Below are 17,047 nucleotides of genomic sequence, written 5' to 3'. Positions count from 1 at the left end.
ATACAGGCACATATGCACACGTATACCTCACACATACAGTGTGTATGCATGCACAAAGCTAATACCCAAATACATTGCATTTTCTTATACTTTGGTTTGCTTGTCTTCTTATAGCTTGCCACTCAAGCTTCCTCTGAGACCCTGAGATCCTCATGTGACCAAACTGCTGTTATCCTGGGATCCTGTTGTCAAAGATCCTGGGCATGTTACAGCACTGGGAAATGATGTGTCCTCTGAGGACTGTGGGACTTTCTGGTGTGTTCGAAACCAGAGTGTACCAGTACCAATCAGAAGGAACCTGATCCACTGGTCAGACAAGGCTTCTGTGTCCTTGCTCCTGCTATCACAGGCTTGTTAAAATTGGTTTGGAACAGATGTTGTGTTCCTCTCACCAGTGATCCTAAGATCCTCTGGGGACTGTGGGACCTTCCCCCAAGTCCACACCCAAGGTGACCCAGAGCTGGCGCCAACCAGAAGGGATTTGTGTCCCTGGTCAGGCAGGTTTTCTGCTTCCATGCTGCTGACTCAGGCCCAGTGCGATTGTATTGGAACCGATGTTGTTTTCCACTCATCAGTGATCCTAAGATCACGTGGAGAGTCCTCTGGGGACAGTGGGACTGTCCTCAGAATTTGCTCCCAAGGTGTCCTGGAGCTGGTGCCAATCGGAAGAGCTCAATAAAGTTCTTGCAAACCAAATCCAATAACATGTCAAAACAATCATTCACAACAATCAAGTAGGCTTCATCCCAGGGATGCAAGGTTGGTTCAATATAAGAATATCCATCAATGTAATCCACTATATAAACAAACTCAAAGAAAAAAAATCCCAAGATCAACTCCTTAGATGCAGAAAACACAGTTGACAAAACACAACCCCCTATCCTCCATGTTAAAAGTATTAGAGAGATCAGGAGTTCAAGGCCCATGCCTATTTGTAATAAAAGTAATTTGCTGTAAATCAATAGCCAATATCAAATTAAATGGAGAGACACTTGAAGCAATCTCACTAAAAGCCACTGTGGAAATCAATCTGGAGGTTCCTCAGAAAATTAGAAATAGATCTACCTGAAGATTCAAAATACCACTCTTGGGCATATACCCAAAGATGCCCCACCATGCCACAGGTGCATTTAATCCCCTATGTTCCTAGAGGCCTTGTTATAGCCAGAAGTTGGATACAACCAGTTGTCCCACAACAGAAGAATGGATACAGAAACTGTGATTCATTTCACAATGTCATACAACTCAGCCAGTAAGACTGAGGACAACCTGAGCTTTGCAGGCAAATGGATTGAACAAGAAAATATCATCCTGAGTGCTGTAACTCATACCCAAAAGACATGCATAGCATGTAATCACTAATAAGTGAATATTAGCCAAAAAAAATACAGAATACCCAAGATACAGTTCACAGATCTCAAAAAGTTTAACAAGCTGAAGGACCCAAGTGAGAATGCTTCAGTTCCATTTGGGAGGGAGAAGAAAGCAATCACAAGGTGGGTGGGAGTGAGGGATCTGAGAGGGAAAGTGGACAGGTGTTGGGGTAAGAGGAGAATGTAATCTTGTATTGGGTGCGGAAAAAGGACTGAAGCCCTGAGGACTGGCACAAAGAATGGAAACAGGCAACCTTGGGAGGTAGGAGGTTGAGGGGACTCTCCAGAACATACCAGAGAACTGGGCGATGAGAGGTTCTCAAGACTCAAAGGAAGGGACCTTAGATGAAATGCTCTACAGTGGGGAGAAGGAACTTATAGAGCCCACTTCCAGCAGAAAGACAGGGCATTAAGTGAGTGATGGGATTGCCATCCCACAGTCAAAACTGCCCAATAATTGTTCCTGTTTGAAAGAACTGCAGGGACGGAAATTGAGAGGAGCCTGAGGAAAAGACGGTCCAGCAACAGGCCCAAAGTTGCATCCAGCTGGAGGGGATGCCCCAAGGCCTGTCATTATTAATGAGGCTAAGGAGTGCTCTCAAAAAGAGACCTATCATGACTGCCCTCCAAAAGACCCATCAAGCAGCTGAAAGGCTCAGATGCAGATATTTGCACCCAACCAATGGACAGAAGCTGGTGACTATTATGGTTGAATTAGAGAAAAGCTGGAAGAACCCGAGGAGGGGGCAACCCTATAGGAGGACCAGCAGTCTCAATTAACCTGGACACCCACGATTTCTCAAACACTGGACCACCATCCAGGCAGCATACACCAGCTGATATGAGACCCCTAACACGTATACATCAGAGGATTTCTGGGTGTGTGTTCATTCAGATATGATGCACCAACCCTTAAGAGACTGGAGGCCCCAGGTAGTTTAGAGATCTGGTAGGGTTGATGGTAGGGACATCCTTGTGGAGACAGGGATGCGAGGAGGATGTATGTGATGTGGAACAGTCAGATGGTGGCCCATGAGGGGAATAAAATCTGGAGTGTTAAATAAATAAATAAAATATTAACAAAAATAAAAGGAGATGAGTTATTTATTCTGATTGCTATTTTATTAGATATTTTCTTTATTTACATTGCAAATGTTATCCCCTTTCCTAGTTTCCCCTCCAAAAATCTCCTATCACCTCCCCCTTCCCCCTGCTTCCCAATCCACCCACTCCCATTCCCGGTCCTCGCATTCCCCTATATTGGGGCATAGAGCCTTCACAGGACCAAGAGCCTCTCCTCCCATTGATGACCAACTAGACCATCCTCTGCTACAAATATAGCTAGAGCCACAAGTTCCACCATGTGTTTTCTTTGACTGGTGGTATAGTTCCAAAGAGCCTTGAGGGTACTGGTTAGTTCATATTGATGTTCCTTCTATGGGGCTTCAGTCCCCTTCAGCTCCCTGGGTATTTCTCTGGCTCCTTCATTGGGGACCTTGTGCTCCATACAAAGGATGACTATGAGCACCCACTTCTGTATTTGCCAGGCACTGGCAGAATCTCACAGGAGACAACTATATCAGGCTCATGTATTCTGATTGGTCTTATAGGACATCTTTTCTTATGTGTTAATCTCATGTTATATGATATGTTATTTTAAAAATAAATGGTATGTGGGAAGTACAAACATTTAAAAAGTTGAATTTTCTTGTGATTGTAAGAAACTATTCAGTAAGAATAAAGATAAAGAGCAGTAAGCTCACTATTGAATAGTTGTTGCTCTATTGCTAGTCACATATTCTCTGTCTCCGTCTCTCTGTCTCCCTGTCTCTCTTTCTGTCTCTCTCTGTCTCTGTCTGTCTGTCTGTCTCTCTGTCAGTCTGTCTGACTGTCTGTCTGTCTGTCTGTCCGTCCGTCCGTCTGTCTGTCTGTCTGTCAAGGCATAAGACTCTAGTGAATTCTTGGAGGAAACCATATCTCTGCTTCTCATCCTCAGCTATGTATTTCTCAGTTTCTTGGGCCATGCACTCAATATCCTCCTTTCTCAAGAGGCTCTTGTCTTTGGTGATTATGATCTTGTTCTCCTTCCTTGTTGTCCTCTGGGTGCTCTGTGACACTCACCAGAAAGTGGGAGAAAGAAAATAAACAACTTTAAATTAGATATTTCCACAAAGAATTGTTAGCATATACACTTTCTTAGCAAGGCATAATTTTAGAGTTCTTCTTAAAGTTCTACTCTTCCAAGACTTGTGTTGGCCTGAGTTTTTCAGTTAAGTTTTTTTTTTTTTTTTTAATATCCTGTAACCCTGGAAGCAGGAGAATTTAGATATTTCATGTTGCAGAACAAGTCTTTTGACTTATAATAAAGGTTCTTTGTACTGGAGAGAAGCATGTAACAATTAGGCTTTATGAGATCAGAGTGACCTCAGGCTCATGACCTGCAAAAAGGTGGGTTGCTTCCAATGGCCTCTTTTTGCTGGCTTAGTCTTTACCCATATTTACCCTGACCTTAATACACTCATCGTTAATGAGAGAGAATACATGGTATTTGCCTTCTGAACATAGGTTTCTATGCTTACTACATTTTCTAGCTCCACCTGTGTTTCTGAAATTATCATATTGTATTTCTTTTAAAATTAAAAGTAAACTTGAAGGGAAATTGGTGGGGATTCACTAGAAATAAAAAGGAATGATGCTGAGTAAACATAGTCCAGTGTGGGTAAGGGGATCATGGATCTGGGTTAGGGGAGACTAGTGTGAGGTCAAGGAAAATCCACCCAACTGGAATATGAAAAATCCCACACAGGAGCTTGTGACTTCATGTTCATTAAATATTATTAAACCAAATTGGGGCCACTCAGCATTATGAAACTGGGTGTAATTTCATGAATTGTGAAAGGATGTTAGTCCTATTTGCCAAATTCACTCTCACGTCCCCTCACAGTTCTGTTTGTCTCTTGCCCCACCTTACAGCGTACCTCTTTTATTGATATGTTAATGAAATATAATATTTCTAGACACATCTATGGGACTATTTGTCTCTTCATTGTCAGTACTTCACTGAATCATGGCAGGCATTAGCTACGAGGAATTCCATTTCAGAGGCTGATCACCCTGGGTCAAGTCCAGGATTTCAATTCTAGTTGCCATGGATAAAATTCTCAGTGTGGGTAAGATTCCTCACATTATTTTTATTGTTGCTGCAACTAAGGGATTAGCTGAAAAATTCCCATTTCCTAAGGATATTCTGATATTATTCTTAATCATATGTATTGATAATCATTTTGGATACATGTATCATTTTCTTGTTTATTGTTTAAATACTTTTATTTACTCATAGTAAAACTTGAGACTGTAGTTTCCTTAGTAACTAAAAAGCAGTCTCTACTTAGAAAAATCCATGACCAATATTCTAACTTGAGATTTATCATTAGCCCATTAGTCACTATTATTTCATATCCAAATTTTTTAATTGGATATTTTATTTGTTTACATTTCATATGATAACCCCTTTTCCAGTTTCCCCTCTGGAAACTCCCTATCCCATCACTTCTTACCCTGCTTCTTTGAGGATATTCACACTACCCATCCACTCCTGCTTCATTGCCCTAGCATTCCTCTACACTGGGGCATCTAGCCTTCAGAGGTCCAAAGGCCTCCCCTCCCATTGATCCAGAGAAGGCCCCTTCAGCTCCTTCATTCCTTCCCCTAACTCTTCCATTGGGGTTCCTGTGCTAAGTTCCATGTTTGGCTGTGAGCATCTGCATCTGCATCTGGCAGAGCCACTCAGGAGACAGCTGTATCTGGCTCCTCCTGTCAGCAAGCACTTCTTGGCATCAACAATAGTATCTGGGTTTGGTGTCTGCATGTGGGATGGGTCCCCATATGTGGCAGTCTCTGGATGGCATTTCCTTCAGTCTCTGTTGCACTCTTTGACCCTGTATTTCCTTTAGACAGGAGCATTCTTGGTTAAAAGTTTGGAGATGTGTGTGTGGTCACAACCCTCAATGGGGGGTGGGTGTGGAGGGGGATACTTAATATTTAGATATGGTTTTGATATGTTCTCCCTCTCCTTTTTGGGGAATTTCATCTAATGTAATCCTCATGGTATCCTGGGAGGCTCTTGCTATCCTGGCATCTGGGAATTTCTGATTGCTAGCCCCAGGTCCACATCGCCCATTGCTACACACCTCTGTTCATTTTCCTGACCCTCTGTACATCTCCTCCATCACTTCCCATACCTGATTCTTCCCGTCTTTCCCCTACCCTTCCTTTGTTCCTTCCAAGTCCCTCCAACCCTCTACTTCCCTTGATTACATTGTTTCCCCTTCTAAGTAGGACTGAATCATCCACTCATTGGTCTTTGTTCCTCTTGAACTTCATATGGTCGCTAGTTGTATTGTGGATATAGCATGCTCTCTGCCTAATATCCACTTAGAAGTGAGCACATACCATGTGAGTTTTTTTTTTTTTTGACTGAATTACCTCATTCAGTATGATTTTTTCTAGGTCCATCCATTTGCCTGTGAAGTTTGTGAAGTCATTGTTTTAGTAGCTTAGTGGGACTCCATTGTGTAAATGTACCACATTTTCTGTATCCATTCCTCTGTTGAGGGACATCTGGGTTCTTTCCAGCTTCTGGTTATTATAAATATGAATGCTGTAAACAGCGGAGCATGAGTCCTTATATGTTGGAGCATCTTCTAGTTATATACCTAGGAATGGCATAGCTCGGTCTTCAGGTAATTCTATGAGCAATTTTCTAAGGAACCACCAGTTTGATTTATGTATCCACTCTGTTAGCCTGTCTTTTTATTGGGGAATTGAGTCCATAGATGTAAAGCGATGTTAAGGAATAGTGATTGTTACTTCCTATTATTTTCGTTGTTAGAAGTATAATTATGTTTGGGTGATTATCTTCTTTCTAGCTATTTTTAGGGCATAGTTTCCCTTCTTGTTTTGGAGTTTTCAATCTAGTATCCTTTGTAGGGCTGGATATGTGGAGAGATATTTTGTAAATTTCATTTTGTCACAGAATATCTTGTTTTAATCTATGGTAATTGAGAGTTTTGCTGAGTATAGTTGCCTGGGCTGACATTTGTGTTCTTTTATGATTTTTATGACATCTAACCAGGATCTTTTGCTTTCATAGTCTCTGTTGAGAAGTCTGGTGTAATTCTGATAGGTCTGCCTTTATATGTTTCTTCACCTTTTCACATTAGTGCTTTTAATAGTCTTTGTGTGTGTGTGTGCGTGCGTGCACATGCACACATTTGGAGTTTTGACTATGATATGATGGGAGGAAAACTTTTCTGGTCCAATCTATTTGGAGTTCTGTAGGCTTCTTGTATGTTCATGAGCATCTCTTTCTTTAGGCTAGCAAAATTTTCTTCTATTGTTTTATTGAAGATATTTACTGGCTCTTTAAGTTGAGAATCTTCAACCTGTTTGATACCTATTATTCAGTTTGGTCTTCTCATTGTGTCCTAGATTTCCTGGATGTTTTGGGCTTGGAGCTTTTTGCTTTTTGTATTTTTTGACTGTTGTGTTAATGTTTTCTATGGTATCTTCTGCACATGAGATTCTCTCTTCTATCACTTGTATTCTGTTGGTGATATTCACATCTATGACTCCTGATCTCTTTCCTACGTTTTTCAACTCTGGAGTTGTTTCCCTTTGTGATTTCTTTATTGTTTCTATTTCTATGTTTAGATACTGGATGGTTATGTTCGATACCTTCAACTGCCTGTTTGTATTTTTTCATATTTTTTCAAGAAAATTTTCTGTTTCCTCTTCTAGGGTTTCTAGGTATTTACCTGTGTTCTCTCTTGAAGGGAGTTATTTAGGTCCTTCTTAAAGTCTTCTCACATCATCATGAGATGTGATTTTAAATCAGGTATTGCTTTTCTGGTATGTTAGGGTATCCAGGGCTTGCTGTGGCAGGAGAAATGGGTTCCAATGATACCAAGTATCCTTGGTTTCTGTTGCTTACGTTTTTGCACTCACCTTTCACCATCTGGTTATCTGTGGTGTTAGCTGTTCTTGCTGTCACTGACTGTGTCATGTCTATCCTGTAAGCCTGTGTGTTAGCACTACTGGGAGACTAGCTCTCTCTGGGCAGAATTTGGGTATGGAGAGCTCTGGCACAGGGTTAGCTTCAGATTGCATATGGAAAACTGAGGGATCCTTTCCCCAGTTGTTGCTTGGTTCCTGTGTTCTGGGGGCTCTGGGCTTGCCTTCATTTTGCCATGAATTTGAGCAGAAGTAGTGGTTTCATCTGTGCTCTCAGGTGTGTCATCACTCCTGGGTGATCAGTTCTCTCCAGGAGGGATTTGGGTATGGAGCTTATTATTTTCTTTTTTCTTTTTTTTTTCTTCTTTCCCTCCAATTCCTGTGATTATTTCCTTTCCTCTTTTTATTAATTTATTTTTTAAATTAGGTATTTTCTCCATTTACATTTCAAATGCTAGCCCAAAAGTCTCCCAGACCCTCCCCTCCACTACCCTACCCACCTACTCCCACTTCATGGCCCTGGAGTTCCCCTGTATTGGGGCATATAAAGTTTGCAAGACCAAGGGGCCTCTCTTCCCAATGATGGCCAACTAGGCCATCTTCTGCTACATATGCAGCTAGAGACACTAGCTCTGGGGGTACTGGTTAGTTCATATTGTTGTTCCACCAATAGGGTTGCAGACACCTTTAGCTATTTGGGTACTTTCTCTAGCTCCTCCATTTGGGGCCCTGTGTTCCATCCAACAGCTGACTGTGAGCATCCACTTCTGTGTTTGCCAGGCACCGGTATAGCCTCACAAGAGACAGCTATATCAGGGTCCTTTCAGCAAAGTCTTGCTGGCATATGCAATGGTGTCTGCGTTTGGAGGCTGATTATGGGATGGATCCCCGGGTGTGGCAGTCTCTAGATGATCCAACTTTTCGTCTCAGCTCCAAACTTTGTCTCTGTAACTCCTTCCATGGGTGCTTTGTTCCCAATTCTAAGAAGTGGCAAAGTGACCACACTTTGCTCTTCTTTCTTCTTGAGTTTCATGTGTTTTGCAACTTGTATCTTGGGTATTCTAAGTTTCTGGGCTAATATCTACTTATCAGTGAGTATATATCATGTGAGTTCTTTTGTGATTGGGTTACCTCACTCAGGATGATGCCCTCCAGGTCCATCCATTTGCCTAGGAATTTCATAAATTCATTCTTTTTAATAGCTGAGTAGTACTCCATTGTGTAAATGTACCACATTTTCTGTATCCATTCCTCTGTTTAGGGGCATCTGGGTTCTTTCCAGCTTCTGGCTATTATAAATAAGGCTGTTATGAACATAGTGGAGCACGTGTCCTTCTTATCAGTTGGAATATCTTCTGGATATATGCCCCGGAGAGGTATTTTGGGATCCAAATTTTTTCAGGAACCGCCAGACTGATTTCCATAGTGGTTTTACCAGCTTGTCATCCCACCAGCAATGGAGGAGTATTCCTCTTTCTCCACATCCTCGCCAGCATCTGCTGTCACCTGAATTTTCAAACTTAGCTATTCTGACTGGTGTGAGGTGGAATCTTAGGGTTGTTTTGATTTGCATTTCCCTGATGATTAAGGATGCTGAACATTTTTTTCAGGTGCTTCTCAGCCATTCAGTATTCCTTAGGTGAGAATTCTTTGTTTAGCTCTGTACCCATTTTTTAATGGGGTTATTTGATTTTCTGGAGTCACCTTCTTGAGTTCTTAATATATATTGGATATTAGTCCCCTATCTGATTTAGGATTGGTAAAGATTCTTTCCCAATCTGTTGGTGGCCTTTTTGTCTTATTGACAGTGTCTTTTGCCTTACAGAATCTTTGCAATTTTATGAGGTCTCATTTGTCCATTCTCGATCTTACAGCACAAGCCATTGCTGTTCTATTCAGGAATTTTTCCCCTGTGCCCATATCTTTGAGGCTTTCCCCCACTTTCTCCTCTAGAAGTTTCAGGGTCTCTGGTTTTATGTCGTATTCCTTGATCCACTTAGATTTGACCTTAGTACAAGGAGATAAGAATGGATCAATTTGCATTCTTCTACAGGATAACTGACAGTTGTTGTATCCTCCCATAAGCCTGAAGCAGGCTAAGCCAGAATTTGACCTTGCTGCCCCTATGGAGATTATCTCAGGCGGAGCCTTCCTCCCTAGATCACTCTATTGTTTTGCCACTGCTGCTGTTCCTCTTCAAGATACTGCTACCTCCTGAGAGGCCCAGGAGCTATTCTGGAGACTATACCCTATCCTGCATCTGTCATCACCTGCAGTTGGTTTCAGGCTCCAAGGATGAATTGGCAGAATGGACTTTCCCCCCGCCCCCCGCTTTTATAAAGCGTGTCTGTCATTAAAAATTTGAACCTTGAGCAGACTAGTTGTCTTGGTTCCATTATTTCTCAACCCGCTTAGGCTCTCTCTTTTCTTCCAGATTCCAAGATGCTTTCCAGGCTCAAACCCAGACATGAGAGCCTCAGGCAACAAATTGGTGAACCAACGCAGGGCCTGAGAAAGGCAGAGGACATTTGGAAGAAGCACTGCTGGTTTGGAGCTCCATGGAAGAAGAAAAGAATTAAAGAAAATTAATATCAGAGAAGGTTGGTCTGGGCTAAGCCAGATCAGCACTAAACCCATGCGCTGGATTCATTTAGGTTCAGCAATGAGTTATCGGGAACTAGGAACTCAACAGGCAGGCAGTGGGCTGAAGCTCCCAGAAGCTGCTTTTTTAGGCAAGAGAAATATAAGGGTTTAATAAAAGGGATTTTATAATCAGGTGGATGGCCGCAGTTGGAAACTGCATCAGGCGGGAGGAAAGTAGATTTTGAAACTCTCCCAGGGACAGAGAGAAAATTGGGGAATCTCTTCTTGTGTGCGTGCTGGCCAGTGTCTTCATTCTGAGTGTCTGTCTTATGTTTCCGGAAAGGAACATGTGCTTGTTGTGTTGGTTTGTTGTCTGTGTTTTGTCCCGTGTCTCTGAAACATGGCGCAGCCTGAGTTTAGATCTGCCTGAGTTTGGTTTCTTTGGTGTTTATAGATGATGGGGTTTTCTGAAACACACTCTTGGTATTTGCAGCTGTCCCTTAGGGCTATAGGGACCGGAGGACTATGGTCAGCAGATGTGCTAGTGAAAGACTCCGAGAGGAGCCCCTCGCTCAGGCCTCAGGACAATAGTGGACACCCAAGAACTCACGAGAGACCAAGCTTGACGCAAACCACATGAGGCTTTATTCGGGAAAGCCAGAGCTCTGGGGATGACTCATATCCCACGCAGGGGTAGAGGAGTTGACCTTGAGGGGAAAGAGGTCCCACTTTTTATAGGCCCCCAGGGGGGAAGGAGAAGGGGGGAGTAGGGGATTTCCAGATCTAAACAATGTCTATTCTCAAGAAATGGGTATGGGAGGGGTACAAGGAAAGAGTCTAATGCAGGTGTAACATTTCAGGATTGGCCGGGCTGTGGTTGCTAGGGAGATATTCCGACTCTTCCCCAGCAACCAATATCACAAACACCTGGCAATGGGCTTCATCAGTGGGCACACACATGGGTTCAAGGAACAGTCAAAACATTGGCAGACACACAGGTTCAAGGAGTGTCCAGAGCATTGTGCACCTCTATTTTTCTAAATCAGTGAAGCTAGTTCTGGTAGCAATGAAATCTATTTTGCCAATTTCAGGGCTTCTGTGACCTTTTACATTCTGTCAGGATCTTTCACTAGGAAGACTTTCACCTCACCAGGGGATGCCCTGGGGATTGGGGAGAGCCAGAGAGTCGTCTGGCAGTCTCCAGAGATTGGTCAGAGGGACCAAGTTTTGTTTATGAAATGGAAGCTTACCCTTCTAATTCTTTTGCCTGCTCATGGAGGATGAATAAGAGTCGCATGTGTCTGGATCTGTTGGTTTCTGTTTTGAGTGTTTTGTGTATGTGTTTAGAGCTATATGAAGCTAGAGAAGTGCTAGTGTGACTGGAACAGCCCTGCTGGGAGCTGATTGCAAATGCAGCTCCTAAAGGGGCAGGCAGCCTTTTGCTTGTAACAGAAAGTTAGCTTAAAATTGGTAACTCAGAGTTAGAGCCATTCTAAACAACATGTGGCAGGAGGGAACCCAGGAAAACAGGTCTTTAAAGATACTTCAAAATAGGGATAAGCTTTGGGCCTGGACTCTGGTAGAGTGCTCAGATTGAGAAATGTTTGTGCTTGGGTAGATGCGGAGCTCAGCTCGGGAGCAGCCTCAGGGAGGTTTGTGTGGCATTTCTTTCTTTCTTTTTTTTTAATTAGGTATTTTCCTCATTTACATTTCCAATGCTATACCAAAAGTCCCCCATACCCTCCCCACCACTCCCCTACCCACCCACTCCCACTTTTTGGCCCTGGCGTTCCCCTGTACTGGGGCATATAAAGTTTGCAAGTCCAATGTGCCTCTCTTTCCAGTGATGGCCGACTAGGCCATCTTTTAATACATATGCAGCTAGAGTCAAGAACTCCGGGGTACTGGTTAGTTCATAATGTTGTTCCACCTATAGGGTTGATTATGGGATGGATCCCTGGATATGGCAGTCTCTAGATGGTTCATCCTTTTGTCTCAGCTCCAAACTTTGTCTCTGTAACTCCTTCCATGGGTGTTTTGTTCCCAATTCTAAGAAGGGTCAAAGTGTCCACACATTTGTCTTTGTTCTTCTTGAGTTTCATGTGTTTTGCAAATTGTAACTTATATCTTGGCATTTCTTTTGCTTCACAAACCGTGACTGGGGAACCTCACCTCTCCCTGCCTTTAGGGAAGATTCCTTAAGATTCAGGGGCAATATCTTTCAATACTTAGGTTTTTACCTATACTAGAAAATTGTGGTCCAGAAAATCTAAGAAGGAAAATTTGATTTGCTTCAAAATTTTATTTTCAAAAGCTTCCAGGAGATGTTAATTGGCTAAGACCTCACCTTAAACTCACTACAGGAGAACTTAAGTTTTTGTCAGATGCTATTAAGTGAGACACAAATTAACTGGCAAAGAACAAAAGGCCTTGCAGAAATTAAAGAAAACTTTTATAGCTGTTATCAATTATAATCAATGCTAATTAAATCTTAGCTGCCTATTTTAGTTATTGGTTATTAAATGTGCCCACAACAATTCCTTGGCTAGAGAAAACATTGTTGTAAAATCATCCTTCTTTAACTCAAAGTAAAGTTTCAGCATCCTATTAAGCTGCTGTGGTGCTAACAAAGAATTGTAAGATAAATTCATATATTTTAGAAAAACTATAACAAAAATTGTGTCTTAAAAACCTAAGTGTCTGTTCCTTGTTCCAAATAGCAATTAATCTGGTTATTACAGGATATTAATATTTGATGTATTGCATATCATCATTTTAAACAAAATTGACATTCTCCCAAAGATAAGTTAAAAAATTGTTTTTATGCATGCTTTTGTATCCTCTATAAATTCATGCATGCATACATCCTAATTATTGTGTTTTAAATCAGCCCTCTTAAGGGAGAAAAGTATATGTGAATTGGATCACACGCTTATTCTTTTGAGCTTCCCCCTGCTTCAACACAGATAATTAAATTGTGTGCTGTATATGGTGTTTTAAAATGTTGATTAACCAAGCTTAATTTGTATCTTTATTAATATATATCTCAGAGCTTACAATTGCTTCTGCTACTCATAAGAAAAAATACTGTTCCTTTAAAAAGACTGTTTTTGCTCCTCTTTGCATTTTCCATCATGCTCTTCAGTCCAGCTTTTTAAAAATATTAATAACAGGGAGGAGATGTAGCCTCCCATAAGCCTGAAGCAGGCTAAGCCAGAACTTGACCTTGCTGCCACTAAGGAGATTATCTAGGGTGGAGCCTTCCTCCCTAGATCACTCTATTGTTCAGCCACTGCCACTGTTCCTCTTCAAGATACTGCTACCTGCTGAGAGGCCCTGGAACTATTCTGGAGACTGTGCCCTATCCTGCATCTGTCATCACCTGCTGCTGGTTCCAGGCTCCAAAGATGAATTGGAGAAATGGACTTTCCCCCTGCTTTTATAAAGCTTGTCTGCCATTAAAAATTTGAACCTTGAGCAGACTAGTTGTCTTGGTTCCATTATTTCTCAACCTGCCTAGGTTCTCTCATTTATTCCAGATTCCAAGATGCCTTCCAGCCTCGAACCCGGACATGAGAGCTGCAGGACGGTCCCAACAAGTTGTGCCAGCACCATTTGTTGAAAATACTATCTTTTTTCCACTGGATGGTTTTAGCTCCCTTGTCAAAGATCACGTGACCATAGGTGTGTGGGTTCATTTCTGGGTCTTCAATTCTATTCCATTGGTCTTCTTGTCTGTTGCTATACCAGTCCCATGAAGTTTTTTTATCACAATACAGCTTTAGGTCAGGCATGGTGTTTCCACCAGAGGTTCTTTTATCATTGAGAAGAGTTTTTGCTATCCTCGGTTTTTTGTTATTCCAGATGAATTTGCAGATTGTCCTTTCTAATTGGTTGAAGAATTGAGTTGGAATTTTGATGGGGATTGCATTGAGTCTGTAGATTGCTTTTGGCAAGATAGCCATTTTTACAATGTTGATCCTGCCAATCCATGAGCATGGGAGATCTTTCCATCGTCTGAGATCTTCTTTAATTTCTTTCTTAAGAGACTTGAAGTTCTTATCATACAGATCTTTCACTTCCTTAGTTAGAGTCATGCCAAGATATTTTATATTATTTATGACTATTGAGAAGGGTGTTGATTCCCTAATTTCTTTCTCAGCCTGTTTATTCTTTGTGTAGAGAAAGGCCACTGACTTATTTGAGTTTATTTTATATCCAGCTACTTCACCTAAGCTGTTTATATCAGGTTTAGGTGTTCTCTGGTGGAATTTTTAGGGTCACGTATATATACTATCATATCATCTGCAAATAGTGATATTTTGACTTCTTCCTTTCCAATTTGTATCCCCTTGATCTCCTTTTGCTGTCTAATTGCTCTAGCTAGGACTTCAAGTACTATATTGAATAGGTAGGGAGAAAGTGGGCAGCCTTGTTTAGTACCCGATTTTAGTGGGATTTCTTCCAGCTTCTCACCATTTACTTTGATGTTGGCTACTGGTTTGCTGTAGATTGCTTTTTATCATGTTTAGGTATGGGCCTTGAATTCCTGATCTTTCTAAGACTTTTATCATGAATGGGTGTTGTATTTTGTCAAATGCTTTCTCAGCATCTAACGAGATGATCATGTGGTTTTTGTCTTTGAGTTTGTTTATATAGTGGATTACGTTGATGGATTTCCGTATATTAAACCATCCCTGCATCCCTGGAATGAAACCTACTTGGTCAGGATGGATGATTGTTTCGATATGTTCTTGGATTCAGTTATCGAGAATTTTACTGAGTATTTTTGCATCGATATTCATAAGGGAAATTGGGAAGTTCTCTATATTTGCTGGGTCTTTCTGTGGTTTAGGTATCAGAGTAATTGTGGCTTCATAGCTTATTATTTTCTTCATGCTTTGAGCTCTTGCGGTGCTAACCTCAACTCACATTTGTGGATTAAGGTAATGGTTTAAGTATGATGAAAAATTGCTATTGGAAAAAAATTCTATCACATGTATTGTTATTGAAGGTAATACTTTTCTTTTACATTAAAGAACAGTATAGTTAACACACAGATTCATTAGATATACATTTTCATCTTAATCTCAAAAATTGCCATTTTCTCATCTTAACTATCAGGTTAAATGAGATCACACACGATCACCTGAGCATTGCAGGTAATAAGTACTCAAGAGATTATTAGCCATTTCTCTGCTTATATACAGAGAATATATTTTCTGAATTGAAGACAGCATTTATTAGTTTTCTTCATTAATTAATTTTTTCTCATCACTTTACATCCTTCTCATTGCCTCCCTACCATTCACTCATGCCATCATTCCTTCCCTCACCCCTCCTTCCCTTCTTCTGTGAGTGCATGGATTTCTCCATGGCTATTTCCCAGCCCTGGCACTTACAGCCTCTGTGAGATTAGACATTTCATCTCCCACTGAGGTCAGACAGGGCAGCCCAGCTAGAAAAGCACAATCAATGGACAGTCAACAACTTTGTATACTCCTGTTGTTCAGAACCCACATTAAAACCAAGTTGCATATCTGCTATTTATGTGCAGGACGTCTAGATCCAGCCAATGTTCATTGGTGGTGCTTCCATCTCTGATATCCCCAAGGATCAAGGTTAGATAATTCTATTGGACTTCCTATGGAGGTGCTATCCCCTTAGGGGGCTGCAATCCTTCCTCCTATTGGTCCATAAGAGGCTCCAAGCTTCATCCACTGTGGCTGTGGGTGTCTGCATCCATATGAGTCAGTTAGGTGAGTGAAGTCTCTCAGAGATCAGACATGTTAGACTTCTGTCTGCAAGCATAACAGAGTATCATTGATAGTGTCATGGATTGGGGCTTGGCCATGGGATGCGTCTCAAGTTGGACTAATTATTAGTTCGCCATTCCCCCAGTCTCTGCTCTATTCCCAATCTCTGCAATTCTTGTAGACATGATAAGTTTTGGGTCAGAATTTTATGGGTGGGTTTGTAGTTGTTTTTTTTTTTTTTTTTTTTTTTTTTTTGATTCACCAGTGCTTCTTCCTGGACACATAAGGCAACCTCCTTAGGCTCCATATCTCCAATGCTGTGAGTCAGAGCTAATGACACCCCCATAGATTCTTGGGCACCTCCTCTATCCCAGGTCTCTCTCTTCTTTGAGATACTCTCTATGTCCCAATCTGCAGACTTTCATTCATTATGGCAATCAGGCCCTACCCCTCTTATAATTTCTCCCCCTCTCTACACCTAACCCTAAATATAGCTCTCCTCTTGAGGCCTCCTTCCCATTCCAATCTTTGTGTTTCTGAACTGTAGCATGATTGTCTTTTACTTTACAATTAATTTCTACTCATAAGTGGGTACATACCATGTTTGTTTTTTAATTTCGGGTTACGTTTCTCTGGATGACTTTTTTCTAGTTCCATCCATTTACCTGCAAATCTTATTGTGTAATTATTTTTAACAGCTGAGTAATACTCTTTTGTGTAAATGTACTTCATTTTCTTTATTCATTCTTCAGTTGAAGAACAACAATTTTGTTTCAGCTCTCTGGCTATTGCAAATCAAGCTTCTATGAGCATAGTCCAGCAAGTGTCCTTGAATCAGAACAGACTATCTTTGGCATACATGCCCAGGAATACTATAGCTGAGTCTTGAGTTAGATGCTTCCTAATTTTATGAGATACCAGCATATTGGTAAGTAAAGTGGTTGTACAAGTGTGCATTGCCATCAGTGTTGGGAGAATGTTCCCCTTGGTCTACATGCTTGCCAGCATGAGTGGTCATTTGAGTTTTTTATCTTAGCTATTCTGACAGGTGATGGATAGACTGTCAGAGTGGTTTTGATTTTCAATTCCATGATAGCTAATTGTATTGAGCATTTCCTTAAAAGTTCATGTCTATTTGAAATTCTTCTGTTGAGAACACTGTTTAGCATTTTGTGGTTTGTTGATGTCTAGTTTCTTGAGTTCTGTATATATTTTGAAAATTAGCTTTCTGTAGGATTGCTGCCATTTTGTGCCACTGATGGTTTCTTTATCCTTGCAGAAGCTTTTCAGTTTCATGAGGTCCCATTTATTAACTGTTGTTCT

At 41.2% G+C, this 17,047-nt stretch overlaps 1 long non-coding RNA gene across 1 annotated transcript; it reads left to right on the top strand.

The window, feature by feature from the left end:
* The first annotated feature begins 3,781 nt into the window (after positions 1-3,781).
* Positions 3,782-13,444, top strand: 1700041A01Rik (RIKEN cDNA 1700041A01 gene). Its single transcript, NR_126428.1, has 3 exons — positions 3,782-3,821; positions 9,820-9,985; positions 13,282-13,444. It is a non-coding gene; the product is annotated as an RIKEN cDNA 1700041A01 gene (long non-coding RNA).
* Positions 13,445-17,047: the final 3,603 nt, after the last annotated feature.

This window comes from Mus musculus, chromosome 5 (assembly GCF_000001635.26).
Source record: "Mus musculus strain C57BL/6J chromosome 5, GRCm38.p6 C57BL/6J".
In the NCBI taxonomy this organism is placed as follows: domain Eukaryota; kingdom Metazoa; phylum Chordata; class Mammalia; order Rodentia; family Muridae; genus Mus; species Mus musculus.
Note: the sequence above shows the minus strand (reverse complement) of the source record. Positions and strands in the feature narration are given on the sequence as shown.